At 48.1% G+C, this 14,242-nt stretch overlaps 1 protein-coding gene across 1 annotated transcript in view; it reads left to right on the forward strand.

The window, feature by feature from the left end:
- The window catches only part of ALKAL1 (ALK and LTK ligand 1), a 617,709-nt gene that overhangs the window by 293,105 nt on the left and 310,362 nt on the right, over positions 1-14,242 (forward strand). The gene's annotated exons all lie outside the window — the stretch shown is intronic.

Consider the following 14,242-nt stretch of genomic DNA (forward strand, 5'->3'; position numbering starts at 1 on the left):
CAAATATACAAAAAATACATTTACAGTCAATAATTGTCTGTTCACAACTTTATTTGAAGTAGAATTGTGGCAGAGCTGGAAATTGCACATTGCTCATTTTTGAGAGTGTATGACGCTCCTTCAAGCAGGGTTGCCAAGTACATTACATAAATTGTGCAAAGCATAAAACAGCATGAATCATACATGCCCTATTTCTTGGACCAGTATTGCATATTTGTCATTGTTACGGAAATACTGCACTTCTGATTCAACAACCATGAAAGTCGAACTGCAGGACTCGCTATAAAATAATCACAGTCATATGCAATATGACATTTATTTCACTTTTGCCCGGCATATCTAGTGGATGGTCAGTATTCGCTCTTTTGCTGTGTTAACTAACAATATTGCATGGGAAGTGTAAAAAGTATTTTCTGTCTTTGGAATAACAGCTTTGACATATCCTGCAACTTTCTAGACTTCATTTGCACCTCGCGTTTCCTGTTATTTCTTAAACCATAACTACAGTGTGTGTCCAGGCACAGAAATGTGCTTCCTTGTCACAGGACCTAGAAGAGTTATCATGAATTGAGTTGCCATCAGTCAAACAGATTAAGAGCAATATTGATCTATTTTAGTGTTTTATGTAAAAATACCGGACAAACTGGTTTACTGTAACTCTTAGAGCCATGCTATGCCCGGTATTTCTGCCTGCGAGCGTAGCATGTTCTTTGTACCTCGGCGTGCTGGTGGCGGAGCGGCTCGCGGACATCGCCGCTGCCCGGGGCACAGTGTTATCAACTGACTACTGCCGCAGCTTTCAGAACCCTTTACTCATTCATAGTTGCCTTTCAGCTGACTGGAAATACAACAAGTTATTTAAAGGTTTTTCTCCGAAAAGGGTTATTTAAAGACATGAACATAACGGTATCCAATTGTCGGTGAGTTCTGAGGCTTTCTTCGTTGTGCCCCGCAGCACTTCGGGCTCTCACACTGGTAATTTTCACATAACACCGTTTTGATTTATTGGTGGTTGAGCCATTCATGTGACACAGTTACGTATAGGATACAAAAGGGCACTAGATCTTGGCGTGTGGTATTTTTTTCTGGTTGGGGCGAGAGGTGTGCAGGCGTCATGGCCTCAGCAGAGAAAACTGCCTTTCTTACATCGTCATTGCAATTGTTGCAGTTTCATTTGAAGCCGACAGGCAGTGCTAGAACCAAGGCTCTGTTCGCACATAGAGTCCAAGAAAGCAAAATGACAAACAAACAGGCGCAAGTCAAAACAGAAAGAAATGCTCACCAACAACATAGGTCATCCTCTTCCTGTGGAGGTAGAAAAAACAGGAGGAGCGGCAAGGGTTATTCGTGTAGTAGGTAAAAGAGAGGAACCTATGCGGTAGAAAGGGAAGAAGGACAATACCCATTAGGAGGAGCATGAAATACTGCCTTCTTCCCAGGTATGAATTAAGTGCTATTTGGGGTGAGGGCTCATCGCATATTATGCACTTGGATGAGGAAGGCTAGGGCTTGCATTACTGAAAATTATGGGTAACTAATCAAAACATTTCTTCTCCATCACATTAAGATGATACTTTATATTAAGGGGGAAGTGTTCTCGATCTACAACAGGTGCAGTCGGGCTTCAAGTGGGATAAAAAAAACTGGGGGGTCTCTCAAAGGGGCGTGGCCAGTGCACTTAAGGGCGTGGCTTAAACACACGTACACTAAAAATCTGTGCTTAGTGTGGCGCAGCCTGTTACTGAACCACTAACATAGCTGCGGGGGAGCTAAAGAATCAGACCAGCATGCTGTATGCTTTTCTGGGCCGGAAGTCATGACTGACCTCTGCCCGTTTATTTAGGCTCTCTGGCCACGCCTGGCCAGAGAGTGTTACAATGTGTACTTGTCCATCCGGGCCAAAGGTCCATAGTCCACCCAGCAACAAGAGACTGCTACATCCCATCCCAAGTCAGTGTTCAAAACAAATAAGGAAACAAACACATAAAGTCTGTGAGTCTTTGACTTGGTTTTGGATTGGGTCTCAGACTGTACCTCCGTTGGTGACTTCCTCGACTTGCCCGAGGGCTGTCATGTGGCGATGTACTGGTGGCCGTGGTCGCTCCAATATCTAAGGGTGACAACGGGCCCGCCACGTCTTGGTCTTCACTCGGGCTTGGTGAGAGGTCGTCTCCTGCTGCCTCCCTGTCTTCCGCTGGGCTGGGAGGCATCTGATTTGTGTCAGGATCTGGTACTCGCTTGAACCAGGATACATTTCGGGTGATGGTCGCATCACCTCTTAGAGCTGTAAGGACAGTTCCGTTGATCTTCAGTACGTTCCACTCCTCGGGCTCATACGCTGGCCGGAACTTCCCTACGCTGCGGCGGTTTCTTACCAGGACTGTGCATCCTGGCGCAAGGATTCTGGTCCTTGGCCTTCTCCTATTGCTTGTCCACTCATTAGTCATCGTTCTCCAATGCTTGATTATTGGTGGGGTCGTACGGTTCCGAGGTCCAGCCATCGGCTGCAGGAATGGTGTCTTGCCAGGGCCCGGCCAGCATCAGGGACCAGGGTGAGCTCTGCATCATGCAGTGTGAGGTACTGCGATATTCCTGTAGGAACCTATGCAGCGCCTCCTCTAGGTCCGCCTGCTCGGAAACTGCAATCTGGAGTATTTTGTTGAGGGTCCGCATGAATCGTCCAGCTTCCCCATTAGCTTGAGGCCATTGGGGAGTGATGCGGTGGTGATGGACTCCGAGCAGCGCTAACATATTTAAATTCTGCTCCTTGAAATAAGGGGACGCTCTGGAAGCTGAACTTTTGCCGGGACCATACCTTTTGTTGCTGCCCGTTACTTTCTTGACTGCTGGGGGTCCTGTTGTCTTTGCGGGTGAGCTACACTGCCAGACGCGACTCCTGTCACCCGCGGACCGCGCGCTGCCCAACTACAACATCCAGTGCGCAGCGCGGTCTCGCGTGAGGTGCTCGGCAGTAGTCCCGCCCCCCAGGGACCTTTAAATCCAGCGCGGGCTAATGCGCCACGGGACGCTCTGGAAGCTGAACTTTTGCCGGGACCATAGCTGTGTTGCTGTCCGTTACTTTCTTGACTGCTGGGGGTCCTGTTGTCCTTCCGGGTGAGCTACACTGCCAGACGCGCCTCCTGTCACCCGCGGACCGCACGCTGCCCAACTACAACATCCAGTGGGCAGCGCGGTCTCGCGTGAGGTGCTCGGCAGTAGCCCCACCCCCCAGGGACCTTTAAGTCTAGCGCGGGCTAACGCACCGCTGGACGCGCCCGGGTGAAGCCCGGGACAAGGGCGGGCCGTCTGTGGCCGTCCGAGGCCAGACGAGGCTGGGCTGGGCCACCCCCCTGACGTGTAACTAACGAACAGTAAGAACATTTAATTTTTGGACTGCTGCATTTGGCTGCAGGGGGGTTTTGTCTGTGGGTTACCACGCCCCTATTGTATAAGTATTGCATCCTGGTAGTATGAATAAAAAGAGTGTGGGGGATAGGGTGGTGGGATCGCTTGACGCTTTCCTTGATAGAGCAGAATCTGTTCTGACCCATGAAATTGAGGCTACTGAACGTAGACTCTCCCTTGATCCCACCCACCTAAGGAGAGGATCGCTAGCATGTGCCCAGCTACCCACCACACAGATAGCCCCTGATATTGTTGCTCCTAGCAATTATTCGCTGTTTGGCTCACCTAGGTTGGTTCCTTCCAGCCCGGAACATCGTACCTCCCGGCCCCCGAGTAAAGTTAATAGCCCCGCTATGGTCACTACAAGAGTGATGAAGGCTATGGGTGCTACTAATAAAGAACCCCCATCCAAAAAAAGGAAGGGAAGAGGCACTAAAATACTAAAGACCCCCCAGTTTCTAAAGGTGCGAGTGGGGTATACATATTGGCAACTCTAATTCTAATACCCTTGCTAAATCCCCCGCAGCCACTGTCACTTCCCCGTTGACTTTATGTGATATTAGCACTCTACTAAAAGAGCAATTGACAGCCCTACTTGAGCCGATCCTTAAAAGGTTAGACTTAGTGGATAGCAGACTCATAAAGATAGAAGAGGCACTCATGTAAATGTTGTAAATGTTTTTGTACTTGTATAGCGCACAGCTACCCAACAAGGGTCTCCCGGCGCTTGTACTCATACCGCTGAGGACCCCTTCCTGGCTTTCCTTGTTAAGTGTCCACTCCTGGACACCCCATGGTGAAATCAGGCATCCCCAGCGCTGTTGGGGCCGTTGTGGAGATTAAGCAAGCTATTGCCCAGAGTTGCAGCATGTGGCCCATGATTAGAATAGGCGCTGAGGCGAGAATATCAGGTCAGAGGAATTTATGAGCCCGAGACCCGCCGAGGCAGGAATCGAACCCTGGTCCCGGGCCTGGGCTCTGCATCAAGGTCTGCCGCTCTAACCATTTGAGCCACACTTCTCCACATGAAACCACCCCAAGTAATCCAAACAAATTCTGGTATACAGGTCGCCCCATGTTCGATCCCTGTTAGCATAGGGGATATTCACAGGGATCAGGGTGGTGTCAACGCTTATGTCCCAATGGTGGAGGGAGGTAACCACCAAGTTGGAAGGTCTAGGTGTCCTACCATGGCAGCAGCAAGTATGGATAAATCCTTGCCCACAAGAAGGCCACTAGAACAGGAGGGGCGGCAGAAGTTGGCAGCTAAGGGTAATGAGGAGTTAAATGGGAAATGCCCTTTTCTCCACCTACCCCCGGAAGCTACCCCGCATACAGTAATTCTTGCCAATGTCCCACCGTTAGCTCATGGAACTTTTGAACATTGGTCAACCCTAAAAAATAAAGCCCTTCATTATTTGAACAAAAAAATTGGGTTGGGGACGCCCTTTTCCAGGAGTTTAAAATGGTTAGGCGCATATAGTGGGTGGGTCATAGTACTCTGACCATCCCAGGGGACTGCGTGGTTGTGAGATTTAGGTCTCCAGGCCTGGCTGGCCATATCCTTGATGTGGCTAGTTATGCTCATTTTGATAAGGCCGCTATCGGTATTCTTCCCCTTGGCTTCGTTTACAAACAACATCATCCTTCTAGACTGAGGGGTACACGAGGATCACAGGAAGTTTCCTTTTGGCCTGATCATACCATCGAGCTTAGCGACCGATATGACGCCCTCTCAACAATTGAAGAAATAGATTGACTGGGGTCGTTTGAACAGGATGGGTTAGCGAGTGGAGACAGGGTCGAGTCTGACGGGGTTACACTGAAACCTGACAATCGAGTGGCTAATCGAGTACACTGTATTGTTCCATCCACCCCACTATCTCCTGTGGCATTGATGGCCGTTAAACATCACATGGTAAAAGCTCATGTAGCTGGTACACCAGACCCTGCTTCTTGGAAAAACTCTATGGTCATTTCTTCATGGAATATAGCAGGGTTGGAACCCAAGGCTGTTTCATCTGATTGGTCGCTTTATATAGAAGGTAGTGATGTATGGGCATTCCAAGAAACATGGTCATTAGAGCCTGTATTTCATGCTGGTTATTTAAGTTTTACAAAACCAGCAATTAAGAGTCAAAGGGGGAGACCAGTGGGGGTTTAACATGTTGGGTAAGGCAGTGTGAGGAGATTACTGTAGATGAAGTTTACTTTGATAGCCCAGATATCCAGGTTATTAGAGTCAAATCACAAAAAGGTCTTGATTTATTATTATTTAATCTCTATGCAAGAGGACATCTGGGTGGTAGGTGCTCACCGGTAATTGCTGCTCTGGAGTCCTTTTTCGCAGATGGTTTACATAACGCTAACATTATAATAGCAGGAGACTTTAATACCTGTTTTGAGCCCCTGGGTACAGTAGATGATAGCCTAAGTAATGAGGTGGATGAGCACTGGGGTGTGCCCCAACTGGCCATCCCGCCTATCAAGAAATGGTCTGAGGCTGCCCTCCAACTCAAAGGGCTGTGCTTAGAATGGGGCCTTAGGGCGGTTAATGGTAGGACTTCGTCCGATGCACAGGGGGTGCCGACTTTTGATAATGGGCGCTTCAAAAGTCGCATTGATTACATCCTAGTAAGCGTTGAGTTGTGGACACTGGTTTTAGATATGGTAGTCCAAAGCCACCCAGAAAGTGACCATAACCCACTGGTTCTTACTTGGAATGACAGGAGCTTCTGTAGCAAACCACTTATGGAGAACACTACATGCCCCCCCCCCCAAATAGTTGGGGCTGATGGCTTACGAAGGGTTCGGTGGGCGAAGTTAGCCCTTGATGAAAGTAAAGTTCAAGGAATTGGGACCCTAAACTCAAGGTCACTAGATTAGGACCCTAATCTCGGGGTCACTAAAGGAGCTAAATGAATGCAGTAACTAAGGGGTCCTTAATGCTAATTTACCTAAGATCTATAATAAGTTATTTGTTAGATTAAAGAAGTTCTTCATTAATAGTAAGCCAACTAGGAAGAATACCATCTATAAACCTAATACTTGGTATAATGATTCATGTAGGTCCGCACACAAGGCCCTAGTTGAAGCTATTAAAAAAAGGAATTATAGCTCCATTAAACAGTCCAGGATTGCTTACAAATCTACCCTCCACATGGCAAAGAGACTCTGGGATGAGGAGCACTGGCAGGACCTACTTGCAGCTTGTAAAGGCAGGAATATGACCACGTTTTGGGAGCTGATAAACTGGGGAAATGGGCAAAGGACTAATATTCCTACTAATAATGTGGAACCGCAGCAGTGGGATGCATATTTTGAATTACAATTTAAGAAGGGGATGAGTAGTGAGATCCCAGTCCCGCCCATATCCCCAGATACAACTCTGCTATTTAATACTAAAGAGGTCGAGGTAGTCTTAAAGGCCATCCCTAACGGCAAGGCTCCTGGGCCGGATGGGATTCCAGCCGACTTGTTTAAGCAGGAACCTGACCTTTGGATCCCATACATCACACATCTAATTAATGTGATTGCAGGGGTAACACCAATTCCAGCATCTTGGTGTGGCGCGGAAATTATTCCAATTTATAAGAAAGGTAATCGTTCCATGCCGGCCAACTATAGGCCTAAAAGCCTTATTGATGCTGTACAGAAAATCATAGCAAGAGTTATACTGGGCAGGATCCAGTCTTGGATGCTCGATGAGAACATAGTTACCCCATTGCAGGCAGGGTTCCGGGCCCATATGGGGACCCTTGACCAAGCCTTTAGATTTGTTTTGTTATACTGGAAAGAGGTCCTGCTGGGAAAAGGTATGATTTTCGCTGCATTCGTGGATTTAAAATCTGCGTTTGACCTGGTCCCAAGATCTAAATCTTGGAATGTATTGGTAGGGCTAGGGATGCCTATGGAATTGGTATCCTTGTTGATAAGGCTTCATAGTTTAAATTATGCTCAGGTCCGCTGGGGTAAATGAGGGGAGGTCACCGAAAAATTTGCAGTAGGGAAGGGCGTCCGTCTTAGGGTGTGTGCTGGCCCCCACATTATTCTCATTATTTATTAATGGGGTTGTGCGCTATTTTGAAAATTACCCTACAGATGCGCCCATGCTTGCCGGTCACAGGGTACCCCTGCTCATGTTCGCAGACGACACCCTTATTTTAGCCAAGATGAGGCATGGGCTTCAATTGGCCCTGTCTCGTTTTGAGGAGTTCTGCAGCGATCATGACTTGGTGGTTAACGTAGAGAAGACTATATTTATGGTTTTGCACGGGGCTAGGCCCGTAACTTCAAGAGTCTTCATGAGCGGAAGGCTCTTGGAGCAGACAAATGTCTTCACTTACCTGGGCGTTACCTTTGGCGATAGGTTGAGTTGGTCACCACAATTGAAGCTAATGGCGCTTAAACATTCACAATTATCAGGCGCACTGATTAAGGAACATAGGCAGTCACTTACTAAGCCTATAGCCCCGGTTGTTAAAGTGTACACTATGAAAATAATTCCCGCAATTCTTTATGGGGCAGAGATATGGGGAGCGAGTAATCTGTACCCTCTAGCACTAGCCCAGAGCAAATTTTTACGATCAATTGTGGGCCTCCCAAAATCTACCCCACGCATCCCGCTTTTGTTAGATCTGGGCAGTCACGCCATAGAGGACATTGCACGATACAGGATGTTGGCTTTCTGGAGAAGGCTCTGGATAATCCCGGAATTATTCTTATTTGCAAAGGGATTGTTAGAAGTTAGGGGACTGGATGGCTCAAACAAAATCGCTTGGTTTGCTAGCATTAAATCTCTACTTACAGATATGGGGATGAGGGACTTGTGGGATTGTCCAGAGACTACTGAATTTCCAACTAAAGAAATGTTTAGAGCAGCTTACTGGAATCGCATTAAAATCAGGAGGTTCTCCGCTTTGGTTAGCTCCTCCCTGACTAGTGAATTCTGTGAGTTCAAAGACGAACCTAGTATGGAAAGCTACTGGGATCTAATAACGAAACCTAGGGATCGCAAGCTTTACCATCAGTTCCGAGTTGAGTCTCTCCCTCTAAAGAAGTTCACGTGTAATTGGGCAATAGGTACAGGGCACAAATACACAAATGACCTAAACCCAAGGCAATCCATTTTTTGTAAGACTTGGGTATCTCATGTCACATTCTTTTATAACAGCCACCCGTTTCTTAATATACAGGGTTGGGGATACACCAGTCAAAAGCCCATATTAAAAAGCCCGTCTCCTTCTATACAACAGTACAACAATACAACTGCCCACACCAGCATGTGCAGAAAAAATGTGAACAAGCACGATAGCACCTCACGGGCGCACCACCAATGGGACCCCTGGTAGGTACTCACCAGGACGGCCCTGTTATCATCATCGGTGCTATCGCGCTAAACGGAAACGTGTCCAACCAAAGATTGAGGTGTTAATAGTGATAGGTGCAGTGGAACAATACAGACAACACAAACAATTAGTGAAATGATACCACATATATAACGTTAAAACGCATAAAGCATGAACAGACAACTTTATTCTTGTTCTCATATGCTAAATGCTCATAATTAAAAAAGTGAATGTGGAGGGCGCCCTCGGCGTCGATGGAATGTATGGATTGGTGTATGTTTAGGGATAAAACGGTGTATATCGCCCGTGGTAGGCCTAGGAAGTGGGAGAAGATGCGGGGTCAGTGGAATGCATATCGAGGAGAGATTTGTACCCCCCCCTCCGTAGATACCGCTACTGTCCCTCTGTCTCCGTGACCTCGCATTCCATGCACCCTTCTCTTATACCACACGGTCGCCGTTCTACTCTTGGCCCTCCTTTCCACCCCCCCCCTTAGGATTTATCCTTCTTTAGATCAGCCTTATTGGATGGTTTCCCCCCCCCCCTGCTAGTGGAGATGGTCACTTCTACAACAGTCTTACCTCGGATTTGTTTCTGTGTTGTTTTGTTTAAAATAATAAATGTGAACCTTTTTATTATCCTTTACAGCAGCCTACCCTGTTTATTGACGTGTAAACCTTGCGCTTGTTTCCAGCGGTTTTCTGAAATAAAGGTTTTAAAAAAAATTAAAAAAAAGTGAATGTGGCTACTCCTTATAGAGCCACTATCTACTTGCCGACATGTTTCATTGCCTTAGTATTTATCAGGCAATTTCTTCAGGGCATATCTTTATTCGCCACTGCTTTGGACACCAGGGTTGTAGGTACCTCAATCAGCAAATATATCTCCTACCGGCCGAGAGGTATTTAAAAACAGAATCCACTGTTCTCCATCCGTGTGTTCACGTGGTCTCTCCCTGCGTGATGAATCACGCTAGCAGGAGGTTCGCCGGCGTTCTATCATCCCTCGATGATCAATAGGTACAGGGGACAAATGCCTGTTTTGTCCTAAATATATTGAAAACATCGGGCATCTCCTTTACGCTTGTCCTGCCTACCATGAACCACGTAATAAGTGGCTTAAACCCCTTTGCAGATCTCTGGGAACCAGTTCAGCCCTGTATGCTAAAAGGTTGCTGAAAATTGGCTGCAATGACATTTTAGTTATAGGGGTTGCTAAATTTTTGAGCTGGTCCTGGGCTATCTGGGAGAAAAACAGGGGGGTCCTCACTGTTGGCTAGATTTATTTATGGTAATGGCACTTTATGAATTGATGTTATGGTTCCTTAATACAAGTTTTTAAATGGAAACGTCTATGAATGCAAGATATTTAATTTGGTCTTACTGAATATTTTAATATGTAATATTTGCTCTTTATATTTTTATCGTGAGTAGATATCTTTTCACAGTGTTTAAGGTGTATTATATGAAATATGTACCTGTATTTTTGTATGTCTTTTAAGATGAAAATCGCAATAAAGACTTTTTTTAATTGAATTGAATTGAGGGCCCATTGTTGGTCTTGACATCGTGTGGTAACCCAAAGAGTGTAAATGTCTTCTCCAGTACTGGTTATAGGTGAACGAAGGATGTTGAAGCTATCACTACGAATATGGGATATTTTGTGTAGCTGTCGATTAGCGCAGCTGTTACCCCGCAATCCGGAAAGCTTCCAAAGTCCAGACTTACACGTGCCCACGGGGATGTCATAGGATCCTCGGTTATCACTGGGCGGGGTGTTCTTGGCTTCTTGTGAGCTGACAGGGTCTGCAATTTCTCACCAAAGTATCCACTGCAGCTTTGAGTCCCAGAAACCGCACTTTTTTCATCATGCAAGACTTCATCCGCATGGTCCCTTGGTGTCCCTTGTGGGCTAAGGTGGTGGCTCGTTCTAGAAGACTTGCAGAAATGACTATTCGGGACCCCCTCAGTATCACTAGGTTTTCAGCAGCATTCAGCTCATCTCGTACCTTCCATAACTTTCCTAGTCGATCCCTTTCCACTTAGTTCCATCCGTTTGCACCGTGTAGGAAGTCTTCCCAGGATCCTTTGAGGATTGAGTTCAGTACTCTCATTAGTACAGCGTCTGTGCAGGTTTCTGATTTGATTTCCTCCATTGTTAGGGCTCGCGGACAGACCCATTGGGACACCATGTCTACATACTCTTCTGTCTTCAGCTCATGATCGCCTCTGCCTCCAACTGCCTCTGGTGGGTGCAGTGACAGAAAATCTGCAGGGTTTTTCGCCCCGGCTCGATATACAAGTTCCATTTGATAGTGCTGCAGCTGTATCGCCCAGCGCTCGATCCTTGGTGGAGGATGCAGTGCAGTGCCTCTGAACACCGGGATTAGTGGCTGATGGTCCGACACTTCTCAGAAAGAATGCCCGCTGACATACAGGTATAAATGGTTACAGGCCCACTTGATGGCCAACGCCTCTCTCTCGATTTGGGAATATCGGGCTTCTGTTGGCGTGAGAGCCTTGCTTGCGAATGCAAGTGGAGCCCCCTTTCCCAGTTCTGTTTCCTGGGTCAGGAGAGCTCCTAGCCCAATGGGTCTACTATCCACCAGGAGCTTTGTCATCCATGTGGCATCGAAATATGCCCTAGTGGTTTTTCCCTAAAGCACCGCTTTGATCTTCTGGAAGGCCTCTTCTTCGCTTTGGCCCCACTTCCAGATGGCATCCTTCTTTGTCAGGGCACGCAACGGTTGGGGTAGTGTGGCCAGGTTTGGTATAACCCGCCTGCAGTTGGTGGCCATCCCTAGGAAACCTCAGGTCTCAGACGCTGTTGTTGATGCAGCGGCTTGTTGTATGGCCTGCGACTTGTGGGGGTCTACCTTGATTACGTCCTGGCTGAATACATATCTGAAGAAGTCAATGGATTTTTGAAAGAACGAGCACTTCTCTTGGTGAAAGGTGACTTCGTGCTCGGCAAGGCACTGGAGCGTGGCTTGGAGAGGGTGGTTATATTCTCCCATCGTTGCCAAGTGTATCAAAATGTCATCCCTGGCATTGAGTTCTCCATGGAGTCTTGATAGAATTTCACGGACGGCATTCTGGAATATTTCCGCCGCCGACAAGATCCCAAAATTCTGTCTCTTGTAGTGGCATAATCCTATATGGGTTTGGAAGGTTGTGATGTACCGGCTCTCCTCGACTAGCCACAGTTGGTGGTAGCCAGCCACGGCCCGTGGAGGGAGTTTTGGTGGGCGGAGAGGCGGGGCAGGCGAGGGGCAGGGTGGGGGTGCTAATTGAAGGTAAGTAAACAATCTAATAAATAAAACAAATTTCGTAGCGCGCCCTGCATCACATTTTGCGATGCAGGGCGCGCTACGAAATTCATTTTATTAATTAAATTGTTTACTTACCTTCAATTATCCATACTCCAGTTTTTAGCACCCCCACCCTTCCCCTCCCCTGCCCCGCCTCTCCCCCCCACCGAAACTCCCTCCACGGGACGTGGCTGGTGGTAGCAGGCTTTGAGGTCAAGCTTGGAGAACCAGCGTGACCCATTTAGATCAGCCAGAATGTCGTCAACGGTTAGCGTCAGATGCCTGTCACGTTTGTTTGCCTGGTTGGGCAGGCGCATATTGATACATAGCCTGATCTTGCAGGGCTGTTTTGATTTTTCGGCAATCACCATGTGCGAAAGTCAGGGTATCGGACCAGTAACCTTATCTATGACTCCTTGCTGTTCAAGGTTTACTGACTTTGACGGTGGCCGTCGCCCAAGGGCTCCTCGGTTCCACTGTCCTCTTCTGCATTGCACCGCAAAGTGGTTGGGGGTGCCACACTTCGAGCATGTCCGTCCTTGCACCGGGCATTCTTCTTGTGGGTGTTCTTCTGTCCCACAGTATCTGCAGTGCAATCCTTGCATGCTCTTGCCTGGCTACCGCCCACGGGTGTCTCTACCCTTGGTGCGAACTGCATACGCTCTTTACGTCTTGAGTGTGACTGTTTTTTCCACCTGTTGAGTTATAGCTATTTCCATTGCTCTCGCCCTGGCATCAGATAGGTCCTGTGACCGGACCATGAAGAGGATATCCTCAAGGGTGATTCCTGGATGTTGCAGGATGATAATCCGGAGGTTCTTGTTTCGGCATCCCTGGATTACTTGGGCTTTCTACTTCCTTGTTCTGGTCGCCGTCTGTACATGTGCTCACCAGCTCTCGTAGGTGCGCATGGAACTCGTCCATTGACTCCCTTTCTCTCTGGCGCACTTGGAGCAGCTTAAATCTTTCGTAACCTGGATTTAGTTGTGGGTCGAAGTGTGCGTTTAGAGCCCTGACCGCGGCGGTGTAATCGTTGGGCGCCCCTGAGATTGGCAGGTGAGCCAATAGCTTGTATATCTCTTCCTCTGCAAAATGCAACAGCAGGGACCTCTTTATGTGGCCATCCTTCTCCCGCATCACTGTGAAGTAGTTGTCTAACCTGCTGATTCAAAGTGTGCCTATAGGAGACACTGTGGCTGGGTCTATCAGCTCGCTGAATGGGGGCAGAGCATTGATTTGAGAGGGCTGCTATGCAGGTTGTATAGCCGGGGGCCCAGCTTGTTGGGTCAGTGGTAGGTTGTGCAGCGCTGCTTATGCTGCCTGGTCTGTTATCTTTACGTGGGCCCTGCGTACCTCTCATTGTTACATGCTCACAGATTCACTTAAATATTGGGGGCGTCTTGAAGTTTATAGAGACTTCCTCCTCTTCACATTTTCATGGGTGACCCTATGAATTGGCTGGGGACTTGACCTCCCCTCATCAGAAAGTCTCTGGGCGTGTGCTGCTCAATTCTCTACAGCTGTGCCCAGTACTCACCACTGCAGGGCTTGAACACTGTGTGGTAGGAATTCTCTTCCTTGGGGAATTTTCAGAGTATTTGGCCATGTGCTTGTGGGCCCTGGAGATCCAGCACTTATTCCTGATGCATGAACTCAGCATGGGGCGCCTTGCGCATGCGTGTGTCTAGGTGCTAGCGAAGCGGGCTCAGGCCGGCCCTACATGGGAGTGTACAGCTTTGCCAGGCCTCATAGCAGACATGCAGGGCCTCGGTAGGGGGAAAGCTGACAATGCACTTTACCTTGCGCCGCCGCCGCTGACCGATTCGCGGACATGCAAGTCCACAGATGCCTGACACTTCGGCTGCACTTTGCATGCCATGAGTGCTTCGCCGATCCTTCAGGCTCGACCACGCGGCAGGGGCTAGAGGGATTGTGGCATTTAGACCACACAGCGGTCAGTACAGATGCCGTATTTCACCCTGTTGGGCTGGCGGGCAGGGGCTTTGTCACGATGCTTGGACGAAGGATGCCTGCCCTCATCGTCAGTGTGGCGCAGCGTGTTACTGGACCATTAACATAGCTGCAGGGGAGCTAAAGAATCACATCAGCACGCAGTATGCTTTTCTGGGCAGGAAGTCACGAGCGACCTCCGCCTACGTATTTATGCTCTCTGGCCACA

The sequence above is a fragment of the Lissotriton helveticus genome, chromosome 4_1 (assembly GCF_964261635.1).
Source record: "Lissotriton helveticus chromosome 4_1, aLisHel1.1, whole genome shotgun sequence".
NCBI classification, from domain to species: domain Eukaryota; kingdom Metazoa; phylum Chordata; class Amphibia; order Caudata; family Salamandridae; genus Lissotriton; species Lissotriton helveticus.